At 35.6% G+C, this 20,071-nt stretch overlaps 1 protein-coding gene across 3 annotated transcripts in view; it reads right to left on the bottom strand.

Moving 5' to 3' along the window:
- Positions 1-20,071, bottom strand: part of Gabra3 (gamma-aminobutyric acid type A receptor subunit alpha3) — a 288,094-nt gene that overhangs the window by 211,095 nt on the left and 56,928 nt on the right. Inside the window, exon 2 of one of the 3 annotated variants that reach the window (XM_060376662.1) lies at positions 17,582-17,665. The exons of the other annotated variants lie outside the window; for them this stretch is intronic. The gene's annotated coding sequence lies outside the window, so the exon portion shown is untranslated. The remainder of the gene's footprint in view (positions 1-17,581; positions 17,666-20,071) is intronic. 3 annotated transcript variants of the gene reach the window in all.

Raw genomic sequence — 20,071 nt, 5'->3', positions numbered from 1 at the left:
ACCTGGCTGTCAATGAAAGTATAACTTAGAACCTCCACTCAGATGTAGCCTGTGGTAGCTCAGTAACCAATTGGTTTCCCAAAGTGAGGGGAACAAGGACTATTTCTAACAGGAACTCAATGACTGGCTCTTTTGTCTCCCCACCCCCGAAGGGAGGAGCAGTCCTGTTAGGCCACAGAGGAGGGCTTTGCAGCCAGTCCTGAAGATACCTGATAAAACAGGATCAGATGAATGGGGAGGAGGTCCCCACTATCAGTGGACTTGAAAGGGGCACGGTGGAGATGAGAGAGGGAGGGAGGGACTGGGAGGGAATGAGGGATCGGGACACGGCTGGGATACAGAGTTAATAAAATGTAACTGATAAAAAATAAAAAAAAATAAAAATAAAAAAAGAAAATGTAAAAAAAAAGAAAGTATGCTAGACTTTGAGTCACTAGCATACAACATGAGAATTTTCCCTGTGCTGCAAATCTGTCTAAACAATTGTCTAGCTATATTTTAGGTAATTGGACTGGAGAATTCGATACTAAGATGGAGCAGGTGAGTGTGGCCATTATCATAGTAAATTCTACCAGAGTGGACGCAGGACTAGCCACAGGATTATCACAAATCTTATAATCTGAGATCTATGTATGTTCTCATTCAAGATATAGTAAAAGCAGATTACAAGTATCTGGTACAAAGATTTTACTTTCTTTGAGTATATACCCAGTAGTAGGATTGATTGTTCATATATAATATCTATTTTTGTTTGGGTGAAATGTCTATATTTTTCCATAATGATTGTATTAATTTACAGTCCTACCAACAATATATAAAAAATTCTCCCACAAAGCCCGCAAAATGTATAAACAAAAAAATAGGGCACTTGTAAACACAAAAGAAAAGTCAACAGAATTAAGAGGCAACTACAGAATTGAAAAACTATATTTGATAACAGGAACTGACATCCAGTGTACATAAAGAACTAAAAGAAAAAAAAAGTGAGTTTACAACTAAACAGACATTCACTGAATCAGAAATCAAAAGAAAAATGGTCTATTTCAGTGACCACCAGGAAAAATTGAATCAGAATCAAAATCAGGTATTATTTAACCTCAGAATGAATATCATCAAAATCCCTCATGTAGGCTTAGATTTTTCAAACACTTATTTTATTTAAGGTTCTTAAATGCCTCTACTTCCCTTCCAAACCCTGACTTTAGGTAAGAGATCAGTAAGGAAAATGGCTGTTCTCTTTTAGCTACTTCCTGCTGGTTAGAGTTACTGGGTTCTTTGGGGATATAGCAGTCTCAGTTGTCAGGATATCAGCAATCCAGTCAAACAGCAAAGCAGCAATCCACAGCAGAAGCAGCAGCAGCAGCAGAGGTAGTACTCCTCAGCCAGCCTCTTTCCAAATGGCATGAGTCCACCTAAGCGGAAAAACTCTGCCAAAGCAGAAAAAAAAAGTATTCTGGAGGTTCTCCTCCTCTTCTATATAACCCTAGCTTATTAGGTCTCATCAAGGCTGGCTGCATCCTCTTCCTCTGTGGCCTGGCAAGGCTGCACCCCCAGAGGTGGCCCCTGCGAGGAGATAAAGCAGGGGGCTATATCCATGATACAAAGTTAATAAATTGTAATAAATAATATATATATAATTTTAAAAAGAAAAGTACTCTGAAACATTTCTCTATGAGAAAAACAGCAAAGTAGTGCAAACCATTGCAAAATGCAGAGATGCCAAAGTGCTATCTCACTGTCTGTGGGCTTCTACTTATCCCACCTCAGAGATCACATGAGGATGTTTTTCAGCTCACAAAATCATGCTCCACAATGAGGTATTTTTCAGCTGACAAACAACACTGAACTATTCACAGGGGCTATTTTCTGAGGGGGTGAGGGGGACTGTTTTATGTGTGTGTGTGGTGGGGGGACATTCCCACATCCCACACTTAGGACCAAAACAAAAAACATTTTCACATGACACAACTGAGTTTCCAAAGAAATTAGAGACTTCCCTTACCCTCTGGTCATGTTGCAAAATCAAAAAATAATCAGGGAATATTTTTATATACTGTTGGTAGGATTGCAGATTAATATTAATTATTATGGAAAACAATATAGAGGTTCTACCAAAACAAAAAAAGATATTACATATGATCAATCAATTCTACTAATAATATACTAAGATTTCAAAGAAAATGAAATCTTTGTACCAGATACTTGTACTCTTGTATTTATTGAAGTATATTAATGAAAGCTAAAAAAGTAGTGGATCAACCTAGATGCATGTAGGGTAATCATGCATTCAAATAATCTATGACTTTTTAAATGACAAGTATGAAATTTCCAGTATATAAAAGTGATTAGTAGTTGATTATAAAGAAATATTTATTATACTTGCTTGATTAGTGTACCTTGTAAAAGTAGATCAAATTAGCATAATGCACATACACAAACATATACACACCAAAAAAATATAGCAAAAAAGGCATGATGTATCATTAAAACATGTGACTAAATTACTAGCAACAATATGGATATATTTAACATTGCTGAAGTATGTATTTTGAAATAGTTAAGATGATGCCAGGCATCATGCCTTTAATCCCAGCACATGGGAGAAAGAGGCATGTTGATCTCTGTGAGTCTGGTGATAGCTAGCCTGGTTGACAGAGTAGGTTCCAGGATGGTGAGCTATGTAGAGAGACCCTGTTTCAAAGAGAAAGAAGAAAGAAAGAAAGAAAGAAAGAAAGAAAGAAAGAAAGAAAGAAAGAAAGAAAGAAAGAAGAAGGAAGGAAGGAAGGAAGGAAGGAAGAAAGTTACTGTTTCATAAAATGGCTAAGAAGACACATTTTTTGTTAAAAGCTTTTAACTATAATTTGGAGAAAAAAAATAAAACGTCTCCTACTAAAGTTAGCAAATATTCACAGAGCAGAATTGATGTCTGGTATATAGATAGCGAAATGCCTCACATTAGCAGTTAGCATTAGATAAGCATACACCCAAGTCACACGCATAGATAAAAGGATAATTTTCAAAAATTAACCCAAATATTTACAATATATGTGGTGATTTTTTTTTGAGTGAGCATTGTGAATAAACTGAAAATATTGAGATCCATAAGGTTTTGATATACTTGTCCTCAACCATGATGATATAAGAACATAGTGTTTGTGTCAGGGTAACAAAATTCAGGATTTAGGTGACATGACATAGGAACAGATAGTTATGGCAGTTGACCATTACGACAACGAAACAAAAAATCAATATCTATGGCTACTTTTCACTAGTCAATCTTTTTCGCTATGGTAGACACATTAAAAGTGTGTAGTGAACAAACAAGATACATATTAAAAGTGGCTGTAGTGAACAAATGATGTTTGTAGGGTAATAATGCCTATAGTGAATAATTTATTGTAATGTATGACCATATAAGTGTAATGTACAAACCCTTGGTGCATGAACTGTAGACTATAACAGTAGAGCATATAATGTTATGGATACTGAGAAAACTAATAATCAAAGAAAGAAAAGAAAATATTATATTTTCTTTTAAATTGTGTGACAAAGTCAATCAACCACATTATAAGACAGAGAAAAGAATGCTATATATTCGTAAGAGTACAGCTCATAGGAGGCAGTAAAGCCATACGGGCTTATAGCTATTAGACATAAGATGTTCAGCATGACATTCAGATACCCTCCACCCATACCTACACAGGCCTGGGCCTCCTAAAATTTTCTCCCTCGGGTAATAACATTTTTACCCTTTCGTTTGCTCAGTGTGCAGACTTTGATACCATTCTTGACTTCTTTTACATTCAAACTCTTTCTACATTCAGGCTCTCAGAAATTCAATTGTTATTCGATTCTGAATGAAACATTCCTAGAATAAAGCCAGTAGTAATCACTTATTCCAACACAACCTAATCCATTACTTCTTCACAAAATTATCTAAGACTGGCCTTGCTCACCTAAGCAGCAAATCTGTTCTCCATATAGCAAGCAAGGTAAACTTTTAGGTTTCTGAGTTACATCACATCTCACTTTGTCCAAAGCTGGCAATTCAAGAGCCTCATTATATATAGTATTTCTTATATGTTTTGAGAGTTGAATTCACAAACACACACACACACACACACACACACACACACATACACACATTTGCGCGTGTTTGCTGCCACCACCACCACTAATAACAGCAGCAGTAGCAGCAGTAACAAAAACAATAATGATGGAAAAAGAGGTCATGAATTTGAAGGACAGCAAGACATAACATGAGAGGGTTGGGAAAAGGAAAAAGAAAATAGACATGATTTAGTGATATTGTACTATCAAAAATACAAGAAATAAAAATATATGCATATACTTGTCCACATTTAAATAAATGTGCTATTTTCAATTTTTTAAAAATATATATAAATTAATTAAAAACAAAGAGATAGTTCTATGAAGGAGAACAGGAAAAATAATAGAAATTAATAAAAAAACAACCATAAAAACAAATATGAAGTTAAAAGGGGAATAATATAGGGGTATATGGGAAGAGTTAGAGAAGAGGAGTGAAGGTAGATATGTTCAAGATACACTTTCTATATCATGCTCTCTTAAAAGAATGAGTAAATAAAAAACTTCAAAATATATTTAGAACCTGTAATTTATAAGACCAAACATGGTGTAACCCATAGTAGCTTGCAAACCTGACCCTTGCTTACAATCCTGTCAGGTACTTTACTTCAGCCACTGTGAATTCACTGCAACCCATTACAATGTCAGGCACATTCCTATCAAAATGCATTTGCACTGCTATATATTCTACCTAGAGCTTGCTTTCATGCAATTTCCAGAATGTTTTTTTTTCCTTGAGCCCTTGAAGTTTTCATTCAAATATCACCTTGATATCCTTGATATCACCTTATTATCCTTGTCCACCATACTGTTTAAGGCCAGTGTGAACTATGATTTCTATTTATTTTATTCTGAAATATGTAATTCTACCTTGGCATCTATAAGGGGTTTATTCCAAGATTTCCAAATATTAAAAATCTTCCAACACTCAAGTTTTTGCATAGAAAGGCACAGCATTTACTCCGAACCTATGCACATCCTCCTAAATAGTTTAAATGATCTCTCAAGATCACGCATACACATAATACAGTACTAATTCAATCCCTCATTATGTTGCTGAAGAAATAATGAGAAAATACCTACACATAATCAGCACAGACATGAACTTTTAAAATATTTTAAGTCTATGGTTGGTTGAATCTGTGGGAAATGTCTGTACATATTTACCACAGACATGATTTTTAAAAAATATTTTCAATCTGTGGTTGATTGAACCTGTGGATCCAGAATTTGCCAATACAACAGAGAGTTGCTACATGAGTAATACATAGCAGAGTGTCTGACAAATAATGGGTATTTTAATAACAGCAAATGAATATATGGATATTATCATGACACAGGTAGAACCCTATATTATGTAAGATGCTATAAATGATAGAGTTGCAGGGGAGACTTTGTAACCTACTTAATCTAGAGGCTATTGGGAACTGACAAGTTCTAGCTGTGTACGGCTTTAAAGATTCCCCCTTCTTCAATGAAAATTAGAGATGTCAGTATAAGGACTATACATAGATAAAATAGTATATGTAATGTGATGATCCTAACACTTGTACAGGAAGTACGCTGATGGATCTCATCCAAATGCAAGTTCATCTTATAAGCACTTGAGAAGCTTCTGTGTATACAATACAGATACAGTCAAGTCTTCCTCTGGAATTCCTAAAACATGTTTATCTCAGTTCTTACCAATCAGATCATACTAAAATTCTTTCTACCAACTCCACTGTTTTTATAATCTGGGGTTATGTCTGCTGGAATTTTCCCAGATACTATAAAACAAAGTATCAATTATTTGACTTCGGTTATCACTAACTTAGCATCAAAGCTCTCTCACTCGGATACTGTCCTTGATAAGCCACATAGAAATCTGATTTTGGAAAAATTGTATGACTCAACCTTATAACCTATAAAACATTGATAGTTATGATTAGATAATATAGTAATAACTAATGGAGATATATCAATTATAGAATAAAGCATCACACTTACTATGTAAATTACATGAGTCCATAACTGTCAAGTATTTTCACTCTGAAATCTTCTTGTTCTTAACTCAGAATTTATGAAGCACCACCTTATATGCCAGGCACCAATCCAAGGGAACAAAACAGCTAAGAATAGAATCAGTGGAGAGAAAAATAATAGACGAAGGTCTTCTTTCTCCACCTACTCTCTAACCCACATATATATATCGACATTTCTATTTCTTCATTAACATCATCCTCTGTTGATTTTTTTCCCACCAAAATTCTCATTGAGGTTTGGAATACTAGGACACTGGACATGGGGATGTCTGTGTTTTTTAGCTAGATCTCTGATAAATAAATCAATACTGCCTTTCTTTCCCATGAGAGCAGGCTGCTACGAAGCAAGCCCTCTCTGGTGCTTGCCCTCCTTTGCACACAGTCCTTTATCTTAGGCTTTCCACCATGAACTTAATCCATATGAGTCCTTATGCAGAGGCTCACGGACTTTTCAGCCTCCAGAATGACCTTTATTAACCTTTTTTCCTTTCTAGATCACTCCACCTCAGATATTCTATTTGTTCTATGTTGGCAGCAGAAAACAGCCTAACTTGTCACTGTACTCTCACTTTTGCCCTTTGTAATCCATTTATCTACATGGTGACCTGAGACTGAGCCTGACCCTTTCTCAAGCTTTCATGGTGCAGTTGCATTAGCTCCACTGTACTTGCTATGACCTGAACTATCTACATGATCTAACCACTAGCTCCCACTGAATCACCTCTTTAACCCTCTTGTTCTCCTCCTTAACACTAGACCACACTTGCTTTCTTGATGTTCCCTGAAAGTGCCCATGGCTCCTGTTTTAGGCACATTGACTTTATTCTTCCTCCTATCATAATGTTCTTCCCTCGTGTATCTATATGAATCACTCTCAAACTTGCTTTCAAATTCTAGTCAGATAACAGTTTTCTGCTATGAAACTGTGTTTTTCTCCACTTCCTTGTTCTAACCACTGATTCAGTTTCATTTTACTTGAGCTCCCTCTGTTACAACCTACAATAATATTTATTTTCTCATTGTTCATTTCTCCCACTAAATATAAGCTTCATTAGTAAAGGGATTTTATTTCCAACTCTGGGCTAGAAGCCAATGCCTGGCATATGGTAAGCATTCAATAAAACATTTATTGGGAAAATTGCTATTTTGTTGAGCTCATGACTATACAACTCTGACTGCCCTATTATACTCAAAGATAAAGTCTGAAGATAATTTTCTTTTGTAAACCTTTCACTTCTTGCCTTTAAATCCTTCATTGATGACAAGAAAATTCCCCTATGTCTGCAAAGTCTTTTAAAGAAAAGTTTCCCCTCTTGTTTCTAGCCCTTCCACCTCCTACCCCTGTTCTCCCCACATCTGATCCCTACCCTTGGTTTCATCTCCATTTCATCTCCTGCCCATTTCCCTCTCTTCATTCACTTCTGCTATCTATTCTATTTACTCTTCTGAGTGACATTCTGGCATCTTCCCTTAGGCTCTCCTTGTTACTCATTTTCTTTGGGACTGTGTATTGTAGTCTGGTTTTCCTGTACTATAGGTCTAATATCTGCTTATAAGTAAGTACATACCATGTGTATCTTTCTGGGTCTTGGGATCACTTAGGGGATCACTTGGGATGACTAGCTCATCACTTAGGATGATGTTTTCTAGTTTCAGCCATTTGTCTGTAAATTTCTTGATACATTTTTTCAAATAGCTGAATATTATTCGATTGTGTAAATGTACCGCAATTTCTGCATCTGTTCTTTGGCTGAGGGACATCTGCGTTGTTTCTAGTTTTTTGTTATTATGAAAAAAGCCACCATGAACATAGTTGAGCAAATGGTCTTGCATGGTGGAGCATCATTTGAGTATATGCCCAGGAGTGGTATAGCTGGGTCTTGAAGTAAAACTATTTGCCAATTTTCTGAGAAAGCACCAGATTAATTGTGAAGGGAGATATCTCTTTGTCAAGCTGGAGGCCTAAAGCAAGGCAAGCTCCTGGGAGGATATGTACGTGACTCTAGCTGAGATTCCTACCAAGGTGCTGGGGTGCAGGAGGAGACATGAAAATTGAAGTGACCACCTCCTAGCCAGGCAGGACTAGTGGAAGAAGGGTAACAATTACCCACTGACAAAACCTGTGATCCAAAAATTACCTGTAGGCTTAGACTATTTAACAAAACTATATAGGGTTCTTAAATGCTGCTACCCCCCTTCCAACACCACAATGCTAGGTGAGAAAGAAAGAAGAGGGAGGAGTTCTCTTTGCTATTTTCTGCTGGGTAGGGTCCTAGGACTCTTTGAGGGGAGGCAATACCAATGTAAGCTGTCAGGAAATCCATAAGTCCAGGTAACCAGCAAATCAGCAAACAGTAAATACAGCAGCAGGACGAACCAGCAGCAAATAGTCCTGCAAACATCTGCTCCTTTTTCTTCTGGGCTCTTATATTTATATCCCTCAAAGTCCTCAGAATTCAGCTAATTCCAGCTGGCAAAGACCACACTCCATGCGAGATACTTAATGGGTATGGGCAAACTAAAATCCCCAACTTGAAATTATAACAAAAACATGTTTACATATTATAAATCAAAACATCAACACATTTACCCTTCCTACAAGAAGTACAGGGATAAAGAAGGAACAAAGATTGAGGGAATGCCCATCTAATAATTGGCCTAACCTGAGACCCACCCCACAGTAGAAAGCCAGCCCCTAACATTATTAATGATGCTCTGCTATGCTTGCAGACAGGAGCCTAATTTGCCTAATCTCTGGGAGGCTCTAGCCAGCAGTAGATTGGGACAGATCCTGGAACTTGCAGCCAAGCATGAGGCAGAGCTTCAGGGGTCTTGCGGAGGTGCTCGGGAAAATATGGAAGGACCTGGAGGGGACAGGAACCTCACAAGAATACCAACAGAGACAACTAACCTAGTCATATGGGGGTTTACAGAAACTAAGACATCAACTAAGGAATATGCATGGTCTGGACCTAGGCCCCTTGCACATATGTGGCTGATGGGCTTGATCTTCATATGGGGCGCCTGGTGAGTGAGGTGGGGGAGCTGTTTCTAATATGGACTCTATTGCCCACTTTTGGATCACTTCCTCCTGGCAGGGCTGCCTTGCCTGGACTCAGGAGCTGTAGATATGGGCAGTCTTGATGTGACTTGATGTGTTGGGGAGGGTTGATAAGTAGGGAGAGGGATTCCCATTTTCTGTGGTGAAAGGGAGAGGAGAAAGTAGAAGGAGGGAAAAGGGGTACTTGGAGAAGAGTAGAAAGGAGGCATCCTTAGAATGTAAAGTCAATAAACTGAAATAAAAATAATTTTAAAACAGAAAAAACGTTTCTCCATATTTTGCCTTAAAAACTTAAAGCTTTCTCTCAAAACCATTATCCTACCAGCTTTACTCTGAGTTATAACACATGTATCTTTTCATACATATGTAATTGGGAGAGATGATAATAAACTACATCAATACAATCTGGTGGGTCCAATAATTGAGAAATGGATGTATTAGAAAAATTTGACCCAATTAACTTGTCAGTCTACAAGTAGATTTACAATTTGATGGTTGGCAATAAGAACTTTCAAAGAAGGTCATGCCTTTGAAAATAATTTATTGTCAAAAGACCTTTTGTTTTTATTTATACTTCCTGGATACCATATAGTGATAGTCATTCTATCTTCTGGCCCTATTCAACACAATGTTTGGCTTCACTTCAGTACCACAAAAATGGAATGAGCCAACCATGAACTAAAAATATGACCCATTTTTTCTTCCTTTCTACTTGTTTATGACAAAAATCCTGTCATAGTAACAGATGGGTGATTAATATATTACCTTTGTCAAAAATCAATTAACTATAAATGCATGGGTTAAAATGTTCTGGTTTGTATCACAGTCCATTTTTATGTGTCTGTTTTATGCTAGTACTATGCCAACATAACTGCTGTCAAATAATCTTTGTAAACTAGATAGTATGATACCCCCAGTTTTGTTCTTCCTTCTCAAAATTATTTGGCTATTTGGAGTCTTTGTGATTTTATTCAAATATATCAATAATTTTATATTACAATGATATAAAACTAGATAAGAATACTTACTATAAGAAAAGAAAATCAAAGGTCAATTTTCCTAATAATAAATCTTCAGCTAACCAAATTAAAACACTTTAAAAGTGTCATTCACCATGATCAAAAGATCTCTGGGATACAGAGGTGGCTCGACATAAAGCAAATATGTAAATATCCTATAGCAAATTAACAAAATGAAAAGTAAAAACCAAAATAGTGTGTCAGTAGACATCAAAAATGTACTTGACAAAATAAATGTTTTATATACCATCCTCCATGGAAAAAAGCTAATTTTTCCTCTAAGATCAAGAAAAAAAGATACCTGCATTTACCACTTCTTTCAAATATAATACTGAAATCAAATAAGCTCAATTAGACAAGAGAAATAAACAGTATTCTGATAGAAAAGAAGTGATTGAACTAGCTCTATTGGGTGTCAATGTACTCTTACACATATAAAGACTCCACAATGAAATTATTAGCCACGATAACTGAATTTTATAACACTGAAGAATACAAAAGGAACTTACATGTATCAGTAGCATTATTGTATACTGATAACAAACTGTCTGAAAATGAGATTTAAAAACCCCAGTTAAATTTACAACAACAAAAGTTATTGAGATGTAAATTTTACCAGGGAGGTGAAATATTTATATATTGACAACAATAAATCTTCTATAAAAGAAATTAAAGAAAATGCAAATATGTGGAATGATAACTTGTGTTTATGGATTGAAGAATGACTATTAGAAAAATATCCATTCTGTCTAAAGTGACTCAGTGTACTTCCTATACTAGAAATAAAAGATAAGGATTACATTTTAAAAACTGCACTTAGAGCACAATGGTAATGATGTCATGAGAGAAGAAGAAAACATATATTAGAAAACTTAGAAACAGGCTAATATAGACAATTGATTTTTAATACCTGGTACTTGGACAATGAGTTGTTTTAAGCACCACACAAGAAGGTAGCATATCACCTATAGTATACAAAAGCTTATTACATATAAGTTGATTGCTTAAATATAAAGTAACTATGATAAAACCTATGCAACAAAATTGAATATTTTTACCAACCTGGAGTAGGAAAGGATTAGTACTAACTATAAAAGAATAAATTGCCAAGATAGACTACATTAAAAACCAGAACTTTTTCTTGAAATGATACAAGAGCCAAGAAGAGTACTAAAAAATATTATACCAAGGACGAGAAAAAAGTAGAAAATGGGCAAAGCATGTTTGTGTAGCACATTGTACAAGTTCTTAGTCTACATGCCAAGAATCTCAAAAATAAATACTTGAAAATGCATTCCCCTAAACAGTGATTTCATGTTACCATTAATAATAAAAAGGGCATTTCCTCATTAATAAACATAATGAACATCAGAGCCAAAATAAGCTCATATTACAATATTCATTGTTTAAAAAAAAACCCACAAAGTCTCATAATAGCAAGTTTGCTGAGCACATTTGAAACTACTTTGAAGCACAGTTTGGCACTGAATTGTACAATTATTGTCCATTACCATGATCCACTGTTTCTATAAGATCCATAAACTGCTAAGAAACTTATGAACTACAAGAAGGAAATTGTGAAAGAATATTCATAAAAGCATCATCTTAAAACAACTGAAGTGTTGGACTAGAGAGATGGCTTAACAGTTGATAGTATTTGCTTCTCTTAAAAGAGGACCTATATTCAGACCTAGTAACTACATCAGGGTATCTCATAGTCAGTACTACTATGGTAACATGTAAGGTGGGCATATAATCATCAGAAGCTCACTTGCCAGCAAGCCAGGTTTATACAGTGGTGGAAAAGAGATACTGTCTTCAGTCGGCAAGACAGCTCAGTAGGAAAATAAGTTTTTATGTGGTCCTGCCAACCTGAAATTAATCCCTGGAACACATGGAAAGGTGGAAGGAGAGAACTAATTCCACAAAGTTGTACTCTCTCTCTCTCTCTGTAATATTACACTAATTTTATTTTCTTTTTTTTCAAGATTTAGACCTATCATTTATTTCTTTATTTTTTATTTTTAATTTTTATTTTTTATATTAATCACAGGATATTTACTTTGTATTCTAGCCGTAGCCCCCTCTCTCATTCCCTCCCAATCTCACCTTTCCTCCCTCATCTCCTCCCTGCCCCTTTCCAAGTCCACTGCTAGGGGAGGTCCCTCTCCCCTTCCATCTGACTCTAGCTTATTAGTTATCTTCGCACAAAGTTGTTCTCTGACCTTCAAAGCACTTATGCCCCAAATACACACACACACAGATAAAATTCACAAAGATTATAAATATATTTATAAATTTAAAATTAGAAAACCAATCTATATTTGATTATATGTATAATAAGTGAATTTAAGAAAACAAATAAGATTCAAGCTAGTGATAAAGAAAGCATCTGAGAGCAGAGATAGGCTTATTCTAAGGTTTAGGAGTATTTAAAAATTTTTTAATTTTATGGCAGTTGTATAAATGTTGAATTTATAACTATTATTAAACAATTCACATTTTATATAACTGTAAATATGTGTTGTTTTATATTTTAAAATTTAAGATACAGAAAAATAAGCCCCATACTCACTGAATGCTAAACACTGAAGATTGATCATACTGATGCATTTCTTTAAATGACATTCTTAAGATTGAAAAAATACAACAAAAGCAATGAGCCATCACTATATCTATGAAATGAAGTAAATTTTTTTGATGCAAGTAAACCATATTTTCAGTAAAAGACATTAAGAGACTTCACCAAGGTAACAATACCAGCAGAAATAGAGAATGGACTTACACTCCCAATTTTCCAAAGAGATTACCATGGTACAAGGACATTGAATCAACATGAGCAACCGCTTGCCCCTGATGTTCCCCATAGATTTATATATTTGAACACATGGTATCCTGATGGAGGCATTATTTGGAGACACCGTAAGACCTGATTAATGGAAGTTGGTCACTTGGAGGAGTGTTTGAGAGTTATATTTGGGTTCTGCTCCTAGTGTGTTCGCTCAGCTTCACTGAGCTGCCAAATGAGAACAAACTACCCTACAAATTCTCTCAACTGGGAAGGGGAGAAGGATCTCTCCTATCAGTGGACTTGGGGAGAGGTATGGGAGGAGATGAAGGAGAGAGGGTGGGGTTGGGAGAGGACTAGGGAGGGGGCTACAGCTCAGATGCAAAGTGAATAAACTAATTAATAAAATAATACATAAAATTTTTTAAAAATATAAAAAATTCTCTCAACCACAAGTCAGTCTGCTCCAGCTACTATCCTTTCACCACCATGATAAATTGTACTTTCTGAAACTGAAAGGCAAGTGAACCTCTGTTCCCTTGAGTTGCTTCTATCAGGTATTTTGTCATAGTGACTAGAAAAAGATCTAGTTAAATACATGATCAATAAGACATATTGTGGGAAGAATATGGTGGTTCAGAAGGAAAAAATATAGTGAGAGACACAATAACCAATTACCAAATGCCCATGTTCAAGAAAAATAGTACTGCTGTTTGCTTACAATACACACAAGCATACTTTGAAACATATGTTACCAATTATGATACAGGTAAAAATGGTAGTCAACTATGGTGTTCTTCTTGCTCAAAGAAGCATTATCAGTTATTTAAAAAGTAATAATTAGCTTTGCAAAAGGAGTAGACGACAGTCATCTAAAATAGGAAACTGTGATATAACATTAAATGACCATATAAAACAAGATATAATAAAAATAATACAATAATATCAGGAAGTATTTGGTATTTACTATGTGCCAGAAACTAAGCTAAGTATATTATATTCACATTGTCAAGTCCTTACATAACCCTATGAGATAGTATTATTATCATTATTTCAGAGTTGGCAAAACAGAGATACTGGGGAGAAAAGTATCTTGCTTAAGACCCTCAAATTAAAGGACAAAAGCATGATCCAAATCCAAAGAGTCTGGCTTCAGAAACAGCACTGAGTGTCTCCTCTGATGATACCATGCTTCCTCAGACAGATGTGGTAAAAGAAAAAAAAACAGAGATCACAGAAACAAATGGATTTGGTCCAGAAGGAAGTGGCAATGTAGCAAAAGTAGACACCGTAGCGCATGCTCAAACATCCGTGGTGCATGAGCAGCCACCACAGGAATCTGAGCATTTGACCACGATGCACACTCTGAAGGTTCCGCAACATGAGCTGGCATCCAGTTTATAGCAGTAGATACTGACGAGGTAGAAGGAGGAAAAAACATTGAAGTAAGAAGTAATTGTGGGGTTGGCTACCCAGAGGCTATTTAAGCTGTGGGCTGGCTTTCCCCAGGGTCAGATGATTGTTCAAGGTTCCTGAATAAACTGCATTGAAAAAAAAAAAAAAGAAAAGAAAAAAAAAACCCATCAACATGAATCATCACTGTCGTTAAAATATTATTCAGTAAATAACTAATAAATACCTCAATCTTTATTAAAAAAAAGAAGTAATTGTGGAGTGCAAAGTGATAGTCAAGGTACAGAAATTTCCAGTTTTATGACAAAGCAGACGATCACGAGGAATGAGTGCAAGATCATCATAAAACTTCAAACACAATAAAACAGCAGAATGTGATATGCAGTCATACAAATATGGAAAATAAGCACACACACATATAGATCCAAGAGACAAGGTGGAATAGAAAATAGCCACGAGTAGCTAATTCACCAGTGCTTATGTTACAAAGCTGAAAAATCTCAATACATGAATATTTGTTTCAGAATCATGTGACCAAGACACATAGAGAGATACCATGGACATCCAGAGTTGATGAAAGCCATTAGCAATATTTGTACATTTGATCAGGATCTGCACAAAAACATTCTATACTGTAACATACCAGTTACGCCACAAGAGCTAAGATGTATAGATAAGGTGTGGAGGAAGAAAGCCATGCTGAGATGGCCTGTCATATAGTTTTGTGCCTTATAAGTGACCCCTGACACAGGAGCAAAGAGCTTTCCTCCATGAGTAGATTTCACATATGACAAGAGAGACCAATATGACCATGATACACAAACAGCCATAATTTGTACTAAAGCATCTGATCATGTTCCATAGTTATACAATCTCATGACAAGAGTTAAAATTATGCTATAAGAAGTAGACATGCTATCATTTTGAAATTAATAAATCATAGTTCCCTTCAGCATAAGAGCAGGTAACACTGATAAAACAGGTGAGAAATCACTGAACATGCTTAAGCACTGGACTCTGATATATGGGAAGTCTAGTGACATAAGATAAAATCTAAAAAATCAGAATGGATAAAGATGGTACAGGAAAATGAAGTCATGTTCCAGAAGCAGAGATCCATGTACTAGGGGAAAAAAAACAGCTAGAATTACAAACTGAAATATAAGCAATGCATAAAACACTTTTTCTGTATAACAGTAGGCAGTTAAGATTCCTGCTCAGGAACCATGGAGTATGAGCAGACAAGCATGCTGCATGCTCAGACAACCATGGTGCATGAGCAAAAACCTATATGGTTACTGTAATACAAAATTGGATGGATGTGATACAGGAACATAAAACCAAAAAAAAAAAAAAAAAAAGAAGATGCCAAGATGAATACTATATAGAGATAAAGGTAACGGTAACATACCTAAGGAGACTATTATTAGGCCAGTAAGATTTGGCAATGATGCTAAAGGCAACAACATAACACATATTCATGCAATTGTCTGATGTTGGAACATTTCACCATGCCGTATTCCCAGATATTACAAGCAAATAAGTTGATGACTACAACCTTAAAGTATATGTGTAAGCATATTGAGGAAAACAGATGATAGAAGAACAGAAAATAACAGTGTTAGAACTAAGAAAATATTCACTGATTCAAGTGAGGGAGTCTTCCATTTCATAAAGTCATACCATAATGTTTTAAATACCGTTGCAAGTATCATTGTTTGACCATAATGCACTTGTATGTTAGCTTCAGAGATGAAGCTGATAGTCATGATAAGAAATCTAAGGATACCATATCATAACCATCTTTGCCATTGTCACATACACTTCTCAACGGTTATATTCACTATTTGAAATATTCTATAGGCAATCATGTATCAATCTGCACATATTTATGAGATATTGCCTTTGCCTTTTGCAGACACCAAAGAGTAGAAATGTAAATTGAGATATTTAAGATCCCATAGTTAGAAAGCCAATAACTTGAAATTCAGACATATATATTTTGGCTCCACAGCTCATCCCCTTTAAGTACAATAATAAATGACAATATGCTGTGATTATCTTGACAGACAGACATGGTACATGGTTTTAAAACAGAGTAAAAAAATGAATGGCTTTTTTTTCCAGAAGCAGATGGCAATGTTGTAAAAGTAGATACAATAACACATGCTCAGACATCCGTGGTGCATAAGCAGCAACCACAGAAGTCTGAGCATTTGACCACAATGTATACCCAAAGCATCAGGCAACATGTGGGTTGATGCCATGTTACAATAGTAGACCCCAATGACAAAGTAGGAGAAACTCATGTTAGTAGCGAAATAAACAGTGTACAGATTAACATAAAAGGCGTAAAATTTTCAGTTCCTGGAAAAAAAACTGTACTGTCATTATGTATTTTTTATTATTTATTACAACTTATTCACTTTGTATCCCGGCTATAGCCCCCTTGCTGGTGCTACTCTCCCTCCTACTTCTCTCCCTAAGCCCCGTCCCCTAGTCCACTGATAGTGGAGGTCCTCCTCCCCTACTATCTGACCATACCCTATCAAGTCCCATCAAGACTTGCTGCATTGTCTTCCTCCATGGCCTGGCAAGGCTGCCCTGTCAGGAGGAGGTGATCAAAAACCAAGCCACTGAGTCCAAAATCAGAGATAGCATCTGCTCCTCTTACTAGGGAACACACATGGAGACTGAGCTATCTATGGGCTATATCTGAGCAGATGTCCTCTCCTTGAATGGTCCTTGGTTGATTCATTAGCCTCTGTAGGCCCTCCTTAGCCCAGATTTTTTAGAATTGTTGGTCTCCGTATGGGGCTCCTGTCCTCTCCAGGTAATTCTATCTCCCTCTTCTTCCATAAGATTCCCTGCACTCTGCCCAAAGTTTGGCTATGAGTCTCAGCATCTGCTTTGATACCCTACTGGGTAGATTCTTTCAAAGGCCCTCTGTGATACGTTCCTGCCCTGTTCCCTGTCTTCTCCCACTTCCGATGTCTATACTGTTTGCTTTTCTGGAATATCAGTCAACTTGATACATAAACCACACAAAGACCCATCAAAGAAAGAGAAGTTCAGACCTATTTCTGTTATGAACATTGATGCAAAAAAATACTCAATGAAAGAACTCACAAACCAAATCCAAGAACACATCAAATATATCACCCACCATGACCAAGTAGACTTCATCTCAGGCATGCAGGGGTGGTTCAATATATGGAAATCCACAAATGTAATCCACCATATAAACAAACTGAAAGAAAAAAACACCACATGATCTTAGATTCTTAGATGCTGGAAAAGTATTTGACAAAATCCAACACCTGTTCATGTTAAAAGTTTTGGAAAGATCAGAAATACAAGGCACATAACCAAACATGGTAAACACAATATACAGCAAGCCTATAGCCAACGTCAGACTAAACGGAGAGAAACTTAAAGCCCCTGGAATCAGAGACAAGTCAAGGCTGCCCACTCTCTCCATCTCTCTTCAACATACTTCTGGAAGTCCTTGCTAGAGCAATAAGACAACTAAAGGAGATCAAGGGGATACAAATTGGAAAGGAAGAAGTCAAAGTATCACTATTCACAGATGATATGATAAAATACCTAAGAGACCCCAAAAATTCTACCAGAAACCTCCTTCAACTGATAGACACCTTCAGTAAAGTGGCTGGATACAAAATTAACTCAAAAAAATCAGAAGTCCTCCTATATACAAAAGACAAACAGGCTGAGAAAGAAATTAGGGAAATAACACCCTTCAAAATAGTTACAAATAAAGTATCTTGGTGTAACTAACCAATTAAGTTAAAGACTTGTACACAAAAAAGAAAACTTCAAGTGTCTGAAGAAAGAAATTAAGGAAGATATCAGAAGATGGAAAGATCTCCCGTGCTCATGGATCAGTAGGATTAACATTGTGAAAATGGCTAGCCTAACAAAAACAATCTACACATTCAGTGTAAGTCCCATCATAATACAAATATAATTCTTTACAGACCTTGAAAGAACAATAATCAATTTCATTTTGTATTTTTTACAAGTCTTGATACTTAAGTGAAAATCCATATAATTTCAAACACAGTATAAGACAGAAATGTTTTAGCTGTGTTACTGTTAGAGATAATAGGTCAATTCACACATGAAAGATTGAATACATGTGATGTCACAGGAAATAATAAAAAACATTCAACTTCTTAAAATGAAGGGATATATACAATTGGTCTAAGGGCATATCTGAATGATGCAAGTCATTTGGATAAGCATTATGGTGCATAGCCACACACATATATAACACAGGATGCTAATTATATACTAGCATATGAATATAGTATAGAAACGAACTATTATATGATTATTACTCAGGTAGATATGGTATGCTAATAAGAAAAACATACAAGCAGTGAATGACTTTGGTTCAAGAGGATGACAATGAAACAACAGGAGATTTAAATGAACATGATCGCTTATGAAAACTGGCCATGACATCTATGGATATGTGCTTGTTTCTGGTATACTCCAAAATTATCCCATTATATAAGGAAACAACTATGAGTTCTGTTAATAGAAATGGTACAGGAGCAATCAGCAGAAACTGAGAGATCCTTATACAAGATCTAATGGCAACAATAATACACTAAAGCAATCATTCTGCATTCAGAAGGCAATAGCTGTCAAATGGATTCTGTTTTATTAACAGAAAATGTAGTAAAATGTTTGCATGGACCAAAAATCAGTACCTGAATAAAAAGAATAAAAACCAGTACCTGAATAAAAAGAGTTAAAATTGAATAAGAAAAAGAGAGAAAATAGCATGTCTCAACAAAGCTAGACTAGAACCTGCAAAAAGAGCACAATCTTGCCAACATTTTGATTTCTGAGGTCTCGCCGCTACAAGTATGGGCAGTTAAAGGTACAATTGTGGTATTTTGTTATCATAGTCCTTGGAGACAACAATGAATGGTATTGTTCCAAAGGACAAACTCCAGTACCTATGAAGTGATGAATGACTGGGTATCCATAGTGCACTATAATCACAATCATCTATTAGAATGAGAAATTAACTAAACTGCAGTTGTGCACCAGATAATGGAGATGCAGTAACACAAGACACTTAGAGCTGCTGCTAGTGTAACACAGGATGCTGATATACAGTAAATATTTTTACACCTAGAAAAAAATATTATCACTCTTAAGTAATGACGGGGCAGGAAAGGGCAAGAGATTATTGATAATGACAAAATTAGTTAGATAGAAGCAAGAAGTTCTCATGTTAGTACATGTCAAGATGACTATGGATAATGATAATGCAGTGTACACTTCAAAATTATTAATAAATTAATATTATTTTGTTCATCATAATGAAATAATAAATGTTTGAGGAGATATATTTAACTCAATTGAAACTATATATAGACATATATATATCATAATAGAGATGGGTTAAAGAGAGAAGATAAAAAGGGATGCATATGGTATGAGTACTAGTATATGATATATTTGAAAAGAATCGCCTATATGAAAGTATGTAATGACTATGCGTCAATAAGAAGAAACAAAATTTAAGTTTAAATAAAATTAAGCTAAATTAAGTATAAATAACCTGCAAGGTAGTCCATAGAAATGTAAAGTTATGTTTTTATATCTATTGAAATAC

The sequence above is a fragment of the Meriones unguiculatus genome (genome assembly GCF_030254825.1).
Source record: "Meriones unguiculatus strain TT.TT164.6M chromosome X unlocalized genomic scaffold, Bangor_MerUng_6.1 ChrX_unordered_Scaffold_30, whole genome shotgun sequence".
Lineage (NCBI taxonomy): Eukaryota > Metazoa > Chordata > Mammalia > Rodentia > Muridae > Meriones > Meriones unguiculatus.
Note: the sequence above shows the minus strand (reverse complement) of the source record. Positions and strands in the feature narration are given on the sequence as shown.